Raw genomic sequence first — 14,692 nt, 5'->3', positions numbered from 1 at the left:
GGCAGCGCCGGACCCACACCAAACATTCACCAAACTACTCAGCCGGCAGCCTACCACAATTATTCCATTCTTTCCGCATCCGCACACTTCCTTCTTTTTAACTCCTTTTCACTACCGCACAGGTTAATCGCCGCACGTCCCCCGCCGGCAAACATTACTCCTTTGCCTACTGCATGCAGGCTTCTCTTAACGACCCTCTGTTATCAACTCCGCTAACAGCCACAAAATCTCCGCCGCACGAAGCCCACTGGTAGCTGCTGAATCACATGCTTCCCCAAAACGTCGCGCTGTCAGAACACTGGGAGCTACACACACCAACAAGTCCATACTGCAGGCTGCAGCCAGAACAATTTTCTACATTCAAACATCGACGGCCTCTTCTCTCTAAAAATTCACCAGACCGCTTCTACCACCAGCAAAGAAGTTTCCATCCCTAATTCCTCTGTGATTCCCACTAACCTAAACATTAAGCTGGCATTGAAGGGTGTGAATTACCCCGGCCAATCTGTTCTTTTAAATACAGCTTTTAGCAAGTTTTGAAAGGAGAAGAGCAGAACTTGCTATGCCAATAATATCGAGTCTTCTGTGGCGAAGTGGTTTTTGCATAGAAAACAAAGCGGTCAGTTGAAGAGGAATAATATCAGTACTTTGTTTAAAACTGTGTGTAAAAAGCTGTCTCTTTATCATTAACAATAAGTTGTAAAACGTGAATGGGGAGTGACAGTCTTCAAGTTTGTGAGAAGATCGCGCCCTGGTGGAATAAAGGCACGAACAGCTTACAGCACCTAGAATTACCAGGAAGAATTTAGAGTAAAACGGTGTGTAAAAGCTGCCTTTATGAATGAGAGAAAAAAAAATATATATATAAAATAGTAAAATGGAAGGGGAGTGATAGATTTAAATTAATCGTGAAGTGGAGCGCCCCCTGTATAAAGTAAAAGTGAGAAAAGCTTACAGCACCTGGTATTCCCAGGTGGTCTCCCATCCAAGTACTAACCAGAACCTACCCTGCTTAGCTTCCGAGATCAGACGAGATCGGGCGTGTTCAGGGTGGTATGGCCGTAAGCGAAAGATGCTACCAAAAACAGCCCTTTTGCATTACACGCGTCTATACATGCCAGTTAGTCCCATTGGATCCTACTCCTGGTTTTTTTTTTTTTTATCTGACTCACACTGCAGCCCCACCATCCAATCGGCAGCGCCGGACCCACACCAAACATTCACCAAACTACTCAGCCGGCAGCCTACCACAATTATTCCATTCTTTCCGCATCCGCACACTTCCTTCTTTTTAACTCCTTTTCACTACCGCACAGGTTAATCGCCGCACGTCCCCCGCCGGCAAACATTACTCCTTTGCCTACTGCATGCAGGCTTCTCTTAACGACCCTCTGTTATCAACTCCGCTAACAGCCACAAAATCTCCGCCGCACGAAGCCCACTGGTAGCTGCTGAATCACATGCTTCCCCAAAACGTCGCGCTGTCAGAACACTGGGAGCTACACACACCAACAAGTCCATACTGCAGGCTGCAGCCAGAACAATTTTCTACATTCAAACATCGACGGCCTCTTCTCTCTAAAAATTCACCAGACCGCTTCTACCCCCAGCAAAGATGTTTCCATCCCTAATTCCTCTGTGATTCCCACTAACCTAAACATTAAGCTGGCATTGAAGGGTGTGAATTACCCCGGCCAATCTGTTCTTTTAAATACAGCTTTTAGCAAGTTTTGAAAGGAGAAGAGCAGAACTTGCTATGCCAATAATATCGAGTCTTCTGTGGCGAAGTGGTTTTTGCATAGAAAACAAAGCGGTCAGTTGAAGAGGAATAATATCAGTACTTTGTTTAAAACTGTGTGTAAAAAGCTGTCTCTTTATCATTAACAATAAGTTGTAAAACGTGAATGGGGAGTGACAGTCTTCAAGTTTGTGAGAAGATCGCGCCCTGGTGGAATAAAGGCATGAACAGCTTACAGCACCTAGAATTACCAGGAAGTATTTAGAGTAAAACGGTTTCTAAAAGCTGCCTTTATGAATGAGAGAAAAAAAAAAAATATATATATAAAATAGTAAAATGGAAGGGGAGTGATAGATTTAAATTAATCGTGAAGTGGAGCGCCCCCTGTATAAAGTAAAAGTGAGAAAAGCTTACAGCACCTGGTAGTCCCAGGTGGTCTCCCATCCAAGTACTAACCAGACCCTACCCTGCTTAGCTTCCGAGATCAGACGAGATCGGGCGTGTTCAGGGTGGTATGGCCGTAAGCGAGAGATGCTACCAAAAACAGCCCTTTTGCATTACACGCGTCTATACATGCCAGTTAGTCCCATTGGATCCTACTCCTGTTTTTTTTTTTTTTTATCTGACTCACACTGCAGCCCCACCATCCAATCGGCAGCGCCGGACCCACACCAAACATTCACCAAACTACTCAGCCGGCAGCCTACCACAATTATTCCATTCTTTCCGCATTCGCACACTTCCTTCTTTTTAACTCCTTTTCACTACCGCACAGGTTAATCGCCGCACGTCCCCCGCCGGCAAACATTACTCCTTTGCCTACTGCATGCAGGCTTCTCTTAACGACCCTCTGTTATCAACTCCGCTAACAGCCACAAAATCTCCGCCGCACGAAGCCCACTGGTAGCTGCTGAATCACATGCTTCCCCAAAACGTCGCGCTGTCTGAACACTGGGAGCTACACACACCAACAAGTCCATACTGCAGGCTGCAGCCAGAACAATTTTCTACATTCAAACATCGACAGCCTCTTCTCTCTAAAAATTCACCAGACCGCTTCTACCACCAGCAAAGAAGTTTCCATCCCTAATTCCTCTGTGATTCCCACTAACCTAAACATTAAGCTGGCATTGAAGGGTGTGAATTACCCCGGCCAATCTGTTCTTTTAAATACAGCTTTTAGCAAGTTTTGAGAGGAGAAGAGCAGAACTTGCTATGCCAATAATATCGAGTCTTCTGTGGCGAAGTGGTTTTTGCATAGAAAACAAAGCGGTCAGTTGAAGAGGAATAATATCAGTACTTTGTTTAAAACTGTGTGTAAAAAGCTGTCTCTTTATCATTAACAATAAGTTGTAAAACGTGAATGGGGTGTGACAGTCTTCAAGTTTGTGAGAAGATCGCGCCCTGGTGGAATAAAGGCACGAACAGCTTACAGCACCTAGAATTACCAGGAAGTATTTAGAGTAAAACGGTTTCTAAAAGCTGCCTTTATGAATGAGAGAAAAAAAAAAATATATATATAAAATAGTAAAATGGAAGGGGAGTGATAGATTTAAATTAATCGTGAAGTGGAGCGCCCCCTGTATAAAGTAAAAGTGAGAAAAGCTTACAGCACCTGGTAGTCCCAGGTGGTCTCCCATCCAAGTACTAACCAGACCCTACCCTGCTTAGCTTCCGAGATCAGACGAGATCGGGCGTGTTCAGGGTGGTATGGCCGTAAGCGAGAGATGCTACCAAAAACAGCCCTTTTGCATTACACGCGTCTATACATGCCAGTTAGTCCCATTGGATCCTACTCCTGTTTTTTTTTTTTTTTATCTGACTCACACTGCAGCCCCACCATCCAATCGGCAGCGCCGGACCCACACCAAACATTCACCAAAATACTATGCCGGCAGCCTACCACAATTATTCCATTCTTTCCGCATCCGCACACTTCCTTCTTTTTAACTCCTTTTCACTACCGCACAGGTTAATCGCCGCACGTCCCCCGCCGGCAAACATTACTCCTTTGCCTACTGCATGTAGGCTTCTCTTAACGACCCTCTGTTATCAACTCCGCTAACAGCCACAAAATCTCCGCCGCACGAAGCCCACTGGTAGCTGCTGAATCACATGCTTCCCCAAAACGTCGCGCTGTCAGAACACTGGGAGCTACACACACCAACAAGTCCATACTGCAGGCTGCAGCCAGAACAATTTTCTACATTCAAACATCGACAGCCTCTTCTCTCTAAAAATTCACCAGACCGCTTCTACCACCAGCAAAGAAGTTTCCATCCCTAATTCCTCTGTGATTCCCACTAACCTAAACATTAAGCTGGCATTGAAGGGTGTGAATTACCCCGGCCAATCTGTTCTTTTAAATACAGCTTTTAGCAAGTTTTGAGAGGAGAAGAGCAGAACTTGCTATGCCAATAATATCGAGTCTTCTGTGGCGAAGTGGTTTTTGCATAGAAAACAAAGCGGTCAGTTGAAGAGGAATAATATCAGTACTTTGTTTAAAACTGTGTGTAAAAAGCTGTCTCTTTATCATTAACAATAAGTTGTAAAACGTGAATGGGGAGTGACAGTCTTCAAGTTTGTGAGAAGATCGCGCCCTGGTGGAATAAAGGCACGAACAGCTTACAGCACCTAGAATTACCAGGAAGTATTTAGAGTAAAACGGTGTGTAAAAGCTGCCTTTATGAATGAGAGAAAAAAAAAAATATATATATAAAATAGTAAAATGGAAGGGGAGTGATAGATTTAAATTAATCGTGAAGTGGAGCGCCCCCTGTATAAAGTAAAAGTGAGAAAAGCTTACAGCACCTGGTAGTCCCAGGTGGTCTCCCATCCAAGTACTAACCAGACCCTACCCTGCTTAGCTTCCGAGATCAGACGAGATCGGGCGTGTTCAGGGTGGTATGGCCGTAAGCGAGAGATGCTACCAAAAACAGCCCTTTTGCATTACACGCGTCTATACATGCCAGTTAGTCCCATTGGATCCTACTCCTGTTTTTTTTTTTTTTTATCTGACTCACACTGCAGCCCCACCATCCAATCGGCAGCGCCGGACCCACACCAAACATTCACCAAAATACTCAGCCGGCAGCCTACCACAATTATTCCATTCTTTCCGCATCCGCACACTTCCTTCTTTTTAACTCCTTTTCACTACCGCACAGGTTAATCGCCGCACGTCCCCCGCCGGCAAACATTACTCCTTTGCCTACTGCATGTAGGCTTCTCTTAACGACCCTCTGTTATCAACTCCGCTAACAGCCACAAAATCTCCGCCGCACGAAGCCCACTGGTAGCTGCTGAATCACATGCTTCCCCAAAACGTCGCGCTGTCAGAACACTGGGAGCTACACACACCAACAAGTCCATACTGCAGGCTGCAGCCAGAACAATTTTCTACATTCAAACATCGACAGCCTCTTCTCTCTAAAAATTCACCAGACCGCTTCTACCACCAGCAAAGAAGTTTCCATCCCTAATTCCTCTGTGATTCCCACTAACCTAAACATTAAGCTGGCATTGAAGGGTGTGAATTACCCCGGCCAATCTGTTCTTTTAAATACAGCTTTTAGCAAGTTTTGAGAGGAGAAGAGCAGAACTTGCTATGCCAATAATATCGAGTCTTCTGTGGCGAAGTGGTTTTTGCATAGAAAACAAAGCGGTCAGTTGAAGAGGAATAATATCAGTACTTTGTTTAAAACTGTGTGTAAAAAGCTGTCTCTTTATCATTAACAATAAGTTGTAAAACGTGAATGGGGAGTGACAGTCTTCAAGTTTGTGAGAAGATCGCGCCCTGGTGGAATAAAGGCACGAACAGCTTACAGCACCTAGAATTACCAGGAAGTATTTAGAGTAAAACGGTGTGTAAAAGCTGCCTTTATGAATGAGAGAAAAAAATATATATATATAAAATAGTAAAATGGAAGGGGAGTGATAGATTTAAATTAATCGTGAAGTGGAGCGCCCCCTGTATAAAGTAAAAGTGAGAAAAGCTTACAGCACCTGGTATTCCCAGGTGGTCTCCCATCCAAGTACTAACCAGAACCTACCCTGCTTAGCTTCCGAGATCAGACGAGATCGGGCGTGTTCAGGGTGGTATGGCCGTAAGCGAAAGATGCTACCAAAAACAGCCCTTTTGCATTACACGCGTCTATACATGCCAGTTAGTCCCATTGGATCCTACTCCTGGTTTTTTTTTTTTTTATCTGACTCACACTGCAGCCCCACCATCCAATCGGCAGCGCCGGACCCACACCAAACATTCACCAAACTACTCAGCCGGCAGCCTACCACAATTATTCCATTCTTTCCGCATCCGCACACTTCCTTCTTTTTAACTCCTTTTCACTACCGCACAGGTTAATCGCCGCACGTCCCCCGCCGGCAAACATTACTCCTTTGCCTACTGCATGCAGGCTTCTCTTAACGACCCTCTGTTATCAACTCCGCTAACAGCCACAAAATCTCCGCCGCACGAAGCCCACTGGTAGCTGCTGAATCACATGCTTCCCCAAAACGTCGCGCTGTCAGAACACTGGGAGCTACACACACCAACAAGTCCATACTGCAGGCTGCAGCCAGAACAATTTTCTACATTCAAACATCGACGGCCTCTTCTCTCTAAAAATTCACCAGACCGCTTCTACCACCAGCAAAGAAGTTTCCATCCCTAATTCCTCTGTGATTCCCACTAACCTAAACATTAAGCTGGCATTGAAGGGTGTGAATTACCCCGGCCAATCTGTTCTTTTAAATACAGCTTTTAGCAAGTTTTGAGAGGAGAAGAGCAGAACTTGCTATGCCAATAATATCGAGTCTTCTATGGCGAAGTGGTTTTTGCATAGAAAACAAAGCGGTGAGTTGAAGAGGAATAATATCAGTACTTTGTTTAAAACTGTGTGTAAAAAGCTGTCTCTTTATCATTAACAATAAGTTGTAAAACGTGAATGGGGAGTGACAGTCTTCAAGTTTGTGAGAAGATCGCGCCCTGGTGGAATAAAGGCACGAACAGCTTACAGCACCTAGAATTACCAGGAAGTATTTAGAGTAAAACGGTTTCTAAAAGCTGCCTTTATGAATGAGAGAAAAAAAAATATATATATATAAAATAGTAAAATGGAAGGGGAGTGATAGATTTAAATTAATCGTGAAGTGGAGCGCCCCCTGTATAAAGTAAAAGTGAGAAAAGCTTACAGCACCTGGTAGTCCCAGGTGGTCTCCCATCCAAGTACTAACCAGACCCTACCCTGCTTAGCTTCCGAGATCAGACGAGATCGGGCGTGTTCAGGGTGGTATGGCCGTAAGCGAGAGATGCTACCAAAAACAGCCCTTTTGCATTACACGCGTCTATACATGCCAGTTAGTCCCATTGGATCCTACTCCTGTTTTTTTTTTTTTTTATCTGACTCACACTGCAGCCCCACCATCCAATCGGCAGCGCCGGACCCACACCAAACATTCACCAAAATACTCAGCCGGCAGCCTACCACAATTATTCCATTCTTTCCGCATCCGCACACTTCCTTCTTTTTAACTCCTTTTCACTACCGCACAGGTTAATCGCCGCACGTCCCCCGCCGGCAAACATTACTCCTTTGCCTACTGCATGTAGGCTTCTCTTAACGACCCTCTGTTATCAACTCCGCTAACAGCCACAAAATCTCCGCCGCACGAAGCCCACTGGTAGCTGCTGAATCACATGCTTCCCCAAAACGTCGCGCTGTCAGAACACTGGGAGCTACACACACCAACAAGTCCATACTGCAGGCTGCAGCCAGAACAATTTTCTACATTCAAACATCGACAGCCTCTTCTCTCTAAAAATTCACCAGACCGCTTCTACCACCAGCAAAGAAGTTTCCATCCCTAATTCCTCTGTGATTCCCACTAACCTAAACATTAAGCTGGCATTGAAGGGTGTGAATTACCCCGGCCAATCTGTTCTTTTAAATACAGCTTTTAGCAAGTTTTGAGAGGAGAAGAGCAGAACTTGCTATGCCAATAATATCGAGTCTTCTGTGGCGAAGTGGTTTTTGCATAGAAAACAAAGCGGTCAGTTGAAGAGGAATAATATCAGTACTTTGTTTAAAACTGTGTGTAAAAAGCTGTCTCTTTATCATTAACAATAAGTTGTAAAACGTGAATGGGGAGTGACAGTCTTCAAGTTTGTGAGAAGATCGCGCCCTGGTGGAATAAAGGCACGAACAGCTTACAGCACCTAGAATTACCAGGAAGTATTTAGAGTAAAACGGTGTGTAAAAGCTGCCTTTATGAATGAGAGAAAAATATATATATATATATATAAAATAGTAAAATGGAAGGGGAGTGATAGATTTAAATTAATCGTGAAGTGGAGCGCCCCCTGTATAAAGTAAAAGTGAGAAAAGCTTACAGCACCTGGTATTCCCAGGTGGTCTCCCATCCAAGTACTAACCAGACCCTACCCTGCTTAAAAAAGGTTAGGTGGTACCTTGGGCGGAGCTTAATTCTCCGCTTCTGACGTCATAAGAGGAAGTAGCGTATCCTTGATTCTGATTGGTCGAGAGTTTATGCCCATATATGGTATCAATACATGCTTATGCCACGTTTTGCCGATAGGGGGCGATATGGTTTTGGGAGATTGCCGTTATGCCCATATATGGTATCGATACATGCTTATGCCACGTGTTGCCGATAGGGGGGTTTGGGAGATTAAACTTTAATAGAATAAAAATACATTACATGTATTTTATTAATGTGCTTTTTGTATTACGTTTTTAAAGAATAATAAAACATAGAGCAGGATGAAGGCAAGCTAGCGCATACACGTTCAGCGGGGGGCGTCCGGCCGGCCCCGTGTTGTTAGTAAGCGCCGCGGCGTATTTTAAAAGAAATCACACAAATGTTTTAAAAGAAGAAAGCACCAAAAGAAGGAAAACTTTAGGGTTATTTTAAAAGAAAAAGCAGGGTGAATTTAAACAAACATGCCCGAAAGAAGCAACAGAAGAGCAAATTTAAACAAGCGAAAACAACAAACAAGCCCGTCGTTTTAAAAGAAGCGATCACTCATTACATTTAACCAACACGAAAGACTTTAGTTATATTTACCAGGTTGAAGAAAGCATGCAAGCGGCAAACTTTTAGAAGAAATAGGACGAAACGATCCTGGAGCTCCGATACATGCAACTATGTTTGAACAACGCGGGGCCGAATGGCCGATCGCTAGTCCGGCGTTTGGCGCATGCGCACCCACGCCGACGCCCCTTTCAAAATGGCGACGCCGGCAGAGCGCCTGTTTTAGCAAATAAAACCCCTATAACCGTAATGTTTTTAAGGAATTAAGCACTTTTCTGCCAATGTGAATAATAAAGTAAAGCGGTCTGAGCATTTTCGACAGCAATAATCAAAGAATAACGCGGCTAATTCTTGTTTAAACGAGCGCATGCGCGTAGATCCACACAGTATTTCCTTTATTGAGCCAGCTCGTTGCGTCAAGCAACTGTCAAATGGCTAACTATTGTCGCTGGACCAAGAATTCATGCATCTACCTTTGCAATGCAACTACCTTTTTCTCGGGTCGACATGCAATACTTGGCAATGCCGTTAGGCAGGGGTTAGCTCATCAGAACAGCAGGATGTTGTGTAGGAACGGCTGAAATTTAGGCAGCAATAAATTCTTTCGTTATAGCGTTATTTTAAATTTGTATGGGTGTGATATATGCCATTTATGCAATGAGGTGGAATTAAACAACAGGGTATCCGACTGGTTCCACAAACAGCCGCACCACTAATGTGTTAAACAAAGAATAAAAAACCATTAATTACACATGCTTACGTATAAAATATATAAAAGTTTAAGGAATAAAGCACACGACAAACAGCCGCACCACTAAACAAGGAATAAAAACGATCATTACCACAAATTATGATATTTAAGTATAAAAATAAATAAGTTGAGGACTAAAGCAGTCGACAAACTATCCCCGTAAACAAGGATTAATGAATAAAATTATTTCAATGTGGCTAAAGTAGACGTACGCGATTATTTAATAGGGGGTGCAAAAGCGCATTTTAAAAACTGGCAATAACTCGAACGGCGGTAAAGACGGGTCGCTAGCGCCACCCTGTGTCCACAGCATGTGGCCCCCACAGCGGGGAAGGGGCGGTCCAGCCCCCCCCCCAAAAAAAAGTTTCCCCTATATTAAGGACGACGCTGTCGACCAAAAATACAGAAGAACTTCAAACGTTATCGACGATCAGCTCACGACGCCAAAGATGGAAATGACAAACTGGAGGTATGTTAAATTTCTTTCGCCATACTTTAAAATTGTTTGAATTGTCGCTATTGTGAAAACATTTGCGATTACTTTTGACCAAGAATTTTCCACGGTGTCAAGCCCGAGTAAGCCCCGTGAAGCAGAGGATTGGAATAGCGGTAAGTTAATATCAATGATAAGCACATCAATGGATTTACTGTTTTAAAAAATTGTGGAAAGACTGAAAGTTTTATGTTCACTGTCGCAGATAAGGACGCCGACCTGTTAAGCACGCCGACGGTTATTTTCAGAGATAATCGTGAAGGGACTGTCCACGGACAACACAAGCGGAAAAGAACGGATAGTTTTAACGGTACGTGGAACAATACCCGCATCGTGGATTTTTGTGTATGAAATGCTTAAAGACTGATTTTTGTCCTTCTCTTCCCCCCAAGACACTGCCGATGATGAATTGTTGATCGCTGCGGCTAAAAAAATTGAAGCGGGTCTAGCGACGGCAGAAACTTCAACCGACGGCGCTCAGAGCGAACCTGAAGAACAGTTGGAATCTACGCCGCCGGGTACTCCTACTACAGGGGTTGTGACACCGGACCAAGGGTTCCCAGCAAGCGGTGATCCAGCGACCACATCCCGGGCCTTATCGGGGCCCCTGCAGAGGACGCAAGATTGGGATATTGACCAATTAACACCTTGGCAGTGGCCGGTTGCGAGCTCCCTGGACGGCGCTGTATCCCGGGCCGAGAGGCTGAAGGGGCTCAAGGTAGCTTTTTTCCTTTTTCAGGATCAAATGTGTGATTTTTTGGCGGATTTGTCTGATCAGATATAAAGAATAAGCACAGACATGGCAGAAAACTGGCGGCATTGGAGTTTTGACGGGGGTAGAAGCATGCATATAAATGATGACGATGGTGAAACGCCGCTGAACCCCGATCTGCTTCGGCTGATTGATGAACTGAATGACGGACCACCGGCTGAAATTAACCCCTACATGCTCGCCTTAATAAATGATTTAAATGAGAATGGTGCTCATGAAGCTGTTGAGGATATGGACTATGTTAATATGGGTGACGCTATAGACGATGTAGACGGGTGGCTACCAAATGCTCATGTGTCTATGAATGTGGAAATGGCTGACGACCACGCGGCTGACAGCGGACCGGACAACGATGTGCAAATGCTTGACGCTGATGACGAATCGACCATGTACGCTGAACTGCATCAGATGATTGCTGAACTGAATGGTGAGCAACCGGGTGAATTTAACCCCATTTTACAAAACTTCTTAAATGATTTAAATGATGATGAAGATGGAGCGGCGGGGGACCCTGAAATTATGGACATTGATAATGGGGAACAACAACATGGTGGGGGCGCAGCTGATGGTGATGTTAATGTAATACGCAGACCACAGTTTAACAACACTGAAATAAGGCAACGCTTTCATTTTGAGGGGATTGAGCATGAGGACATAGTAGATGTCTACAGGGCTGTTATACAGACATTCCAAAATTTGGTGGACAGAGTGAACGCTTTAGCGGGGCCTGGGGATATCATACAAGTGGAACTGCAGGGGAATTCAGTGACAAATAACACAGCCATGCATGTTCGAGGCGAAATCGATCTAAATGATCTGCTATCGATGATAGACGACCTTACACAGAGTAATACCGAGGTTTTTAGCGATGAAACGCTGGAGCTGGTCGTGCAGATTATTCATGATCGAAATGGTGGTGCGGCCAAACGACAGAAATTAACAAAGCTGTTAAAGTCGGACATTTTGCAAAAGAAGCTCAGGTGTCTTATTGTTTCTGAAAACTCTGGCAATAATCTGTGCTTTGCTTACTGCGTAGTCCGCCTCTTAAACCCTGACATAGCCCATGAGATTGCTGAGATAGAAGCTAAACGTTTGCAGGAATCAGTCGGTCTAACTGATGCAGACATGGTCTCATTCTCAAACATAGCAGAGTTTGAGCGAATGTTAGGGGTCAAAATCGTGGTGTGGTACCGCTGTGACAAGTCTGACATTTTTAAGAAATTTCAGACAAACCCCGAACCTCGTAATAAAACAATCTTTCTGTACCTCCAAGATCAGCATTATTTCGGCATAAAAAGCTTGACGTCGTTTTTTGGGGAATCGTACATCTGTGATTACTGTTACGCTGCATACAGTGTTAAAGCACACCACAAATGTGAGTATTACTGCAATGTATGTCTCAGTCCCGAATGCCATAAGCACCGCAGACAGTACATACATTGTGATGACTGTGGGTCGTTCTGTCGATCGCGGTATTGCTTCGAGCAGCACAAAATCTCAAAACAGCAACCAGGCGGGGACAGTGTACACAGCTTATGTGACACTGTCAAGTATTGTGACAAGTGTAACCAACGGTACCCCGTCACTAAAAATAATTGAAAGGCTCATAAATGTAAACCTAACACGAGATGCGCTTTTTGTAAAGAGGACTTGACACCTGACTGTGCGCATCAGTGTTTTATCGAGCCAGTAAAGACTGAGGAGTTGACAGACCGCTATGTATTTTACGACTTTGAGTGTAGACAAGATGAGGGGACGCACATTGCTAATTACATCTGCTGCATTGACTTTGAGGGCAATTGTTGGACCGCTAAGGGGGATGGTTGTGTGGCGGAATTTTTCAAAAAGTACCGCAACCGTAAATACAAGGGGTACACATTTATAGCGCACAACTCTAAAGGCTATGACAGTTACCTGCTTATGAAATATTTAGTTGAAAATGGTATCACACCCCACATTATCACACAGGGCAGCAAACTGCTCTGTGTGTCAGACGAGGACTTTAGCCAAAGATACATTGACTCCCTATGCTTTCTGCCCATGAAGCTAAGCGCATTCCCCGCCGCTTTGGGTTTTGAGAGCGAAAAGAAAGGCTATTTCCCACATTTTTGGAACACCGTAGAAAATCAAAATTACGTCGGTCCCTACCCGCCACCAGAGGCATACGGGGTGCAAACCATGATGGAGAAGGAAAAGAGAGAGTTTATGGTGTGGCACGGTACTATTGCGGGCGAGGTGTTTGACTTTAGAAAAGAAATGGCAGAGTACTGTAAAAATGATGTTGTCATCTTGAGAGAGGGCTGTCTCAGGTTCAGGGGTGAGATTATAAACAGCTGTAATCTAGACCCTTTTCAATGTGTCACCATAGCCTCTGTGTGCATGAAACAGTTTTGCATGAGTTTTTTGCCTGAAAATACCGTCGCTCTGACCACTCCAGATAATTACATCAAGCGACAAAAGGCATACTCCACGCCATCTATCCAGTGGCTGGAATACATCGCACATAGCGAAAAACTAGAGATACAGCACGCGCTCTGTAGAGGGGAGGTGAAAATGGGTCCCTACTACCTCGACGGCTATGCCGAAATCGACGGGGTTCGTACGGCGTACGAATTTGCTGGGTGTTTTTTTCACGGGTGCCCAGAATGCTTTGATTCTAAGACACTGAACCCTGTAACAAAACTGCGTTTTGGGGACATGCATCAGCAGTTTCAGGATAAAATATTTGCCCTTAAACACACGTACAACCTCAATGTACATGTTATTTGGGAACACCAGTGGGACAAACTGAAGGCTGAAAGTGCAAGTGTACAGGCGTTCTTGAGGGAATTTGACTTTCCAGAGCGCATCGACCCTCGGGACGCTCTGTTTGGCGGCAGAACTAACGCCTTGCAATTGCACTACAAAGCAGAGGGCGACGAGCGCATAGATTACTACGACTTCACGAGCCTTTATCCCTCTGTCAACAAGTTTAAGGAGTACCCGGTAGGCCACCCCGTAATCATTTACCGCGATTTCGACAGTGTGGAAAACTATTTTGGGTTGATCAAAGCCAAGGTTTACCCACCGAGAGGTCTTTACCTGCCGGTTCTGCCTTACAGGTCCGGCGGTAAACTCATGTTCACACTTTGCCGAACATGCTGTGAAACTGAGACGCAAGGGGTCTGCAATCATTCAGATGAGCAGAGAGCTCTGAGCGGTACGTGGTGCAGTATCGAAATCAACAAGGCTGTTGAAAAGGGCTACAAAATTGCCAAGATTTACGAGGTCTGGCATTTCCCCGACAGGACAGACGCACTCTTTGCTGACTATATTAACACCCATTTAAAGGGAAAACAGGAGGCTTCGGGTTATCCCTCTTGGGTAAAGAGTGCTGAGGATAAAGAGAGATACATACAGACCTACTTTGAGAAGGAGGGCATCCGCTTGAACCCCGAAAACATCGGGGTGAACAAAGTGAAACGCCAAATTTCCAAATTGTTTTGGGGAAAATTTGGTCAGAGGATAAACCAGGCAAGTACGACGCTCATCAAAGACCCCGATGAGTTTCTCATGTTCATTTTTTCAAAGCTGGTCAATGTGTCTCACTTTTCCTTTTTGAATGACAATGTGGCAATGGTCCAATGGCGGAACATAAAGGTGTTCCCTAACACGCCGCGGCACGTCAACACGTTTATTGCGGCGTTCACTACCGCGTATGCAAGGCTCGAGCTGTACAACCTCATGGACCGCTTGGGGCGGCGTACGCTGTACCATGATACAGACTCTGTAATTTTTGTCAGCAAGCCGGGGGACTGGATGCCACCTTTGGGTGACTTTCTCGGTGAGCTGACAAGCGAGTTGGACCCAGATGATCACATTGTGGAATTTGTTTCAGGGGGT

General features: G+C 44.7%; 2 protein-coding genes and 6 non-coding genes across 8 annotated transcripts in view; 2 read left to right on the top strand and 6 right to left on the bottom strand.

The window, feature by feature from the left end:
* The window catches only part of LOC125715120 (uncharacterized), a 1,180,389-nt gene that overhangs the window by 304,087 nt on the left and 861,610 nt on the right, over positions 1 to 14,692 (top strand). The window lies entirely within an intron of this gene.
* Positions 1 to 14,692, top strand: part of LOC125715114 (uncharacterized) — a 935,270-nt gene that overhangs the window by 305,855 nt on the left and 614,723 nt on the right. The window lies entirely within an intron of this gene.
* On the bottom strand, positions 949 to 1,067 carry LOC125733687 (5S ribosomal RNA). The gene has a single exon (XR_007393024.1). It is a non-coding gene; the product is annotated as a 5S ribosomal RNA (ribosomal RNA).
* LOC125734488 (5S ribosomal RNA) lies at positions 2,146 to 2,264 on the bottom strand. Its single transcript, XR_007393798.1, has one exon. It is a non-coding gene; the product is annotated as a 5S ribosomal RNA (ribosomal RNA).
* On the bottom strand, positions 3,342 to 3,460 carry LOC125734487 (5S ribosomal RNA). The gene has a single exon (XR_007393797.1). It is a non-coding gene; the product is annotated as a 5S ribosomal RNA (ribosomal RNA).
* LOC125734485 (5S ribosomal RNA) lies at positions 4,538 to 4,656 on the bottom strand. Its single transcript, XR_007393795.1, has one exon. It is a non-coding gene; the product is annotated as a 5S ribosomal RNA (ribosomal RNA).
* LOC125733686 (5S ribosomal RNA) lies at positions 5,732 to 5,850 on the bottom strand. The gene has a single exon (XR_007393023.1). It is a non-coding gene; the product is annotated as a 5S ribosomal RNA (ribosomal RNA).
* Positions 6,928 to 7,046, bottom strand: LOC125734484 (5S ribosomal RNA). The gene has a single exon (XR_007393794.1). It is a non-coding gene; the product is annotated as a 5S ribosomal RNA (ribosomal RNA).

The sequence above is a fragment of the Brienomyrus brachyistius genome, chromosome 2 (genome assembly GCF_023856365.1).
Source record: "Brienomyrus brachyistius isolate T26 chromosome 2, BBRACH_0.4, whole genome shotgun sequence".
Classification (NCBI taxonomy): domain Eukaryota; kingdom Metazoa; phylum Chordata; class Actinopteri; order Osteoglossiformes; family Mormyridae; genus Brienomyrus; species Brienomyrus brachyistius.
The sequence above is the reverse complement of the archived record's forward strand: the minus strand, read 5'-3'. Positions and strand labels throughout refer to the sequence as shown.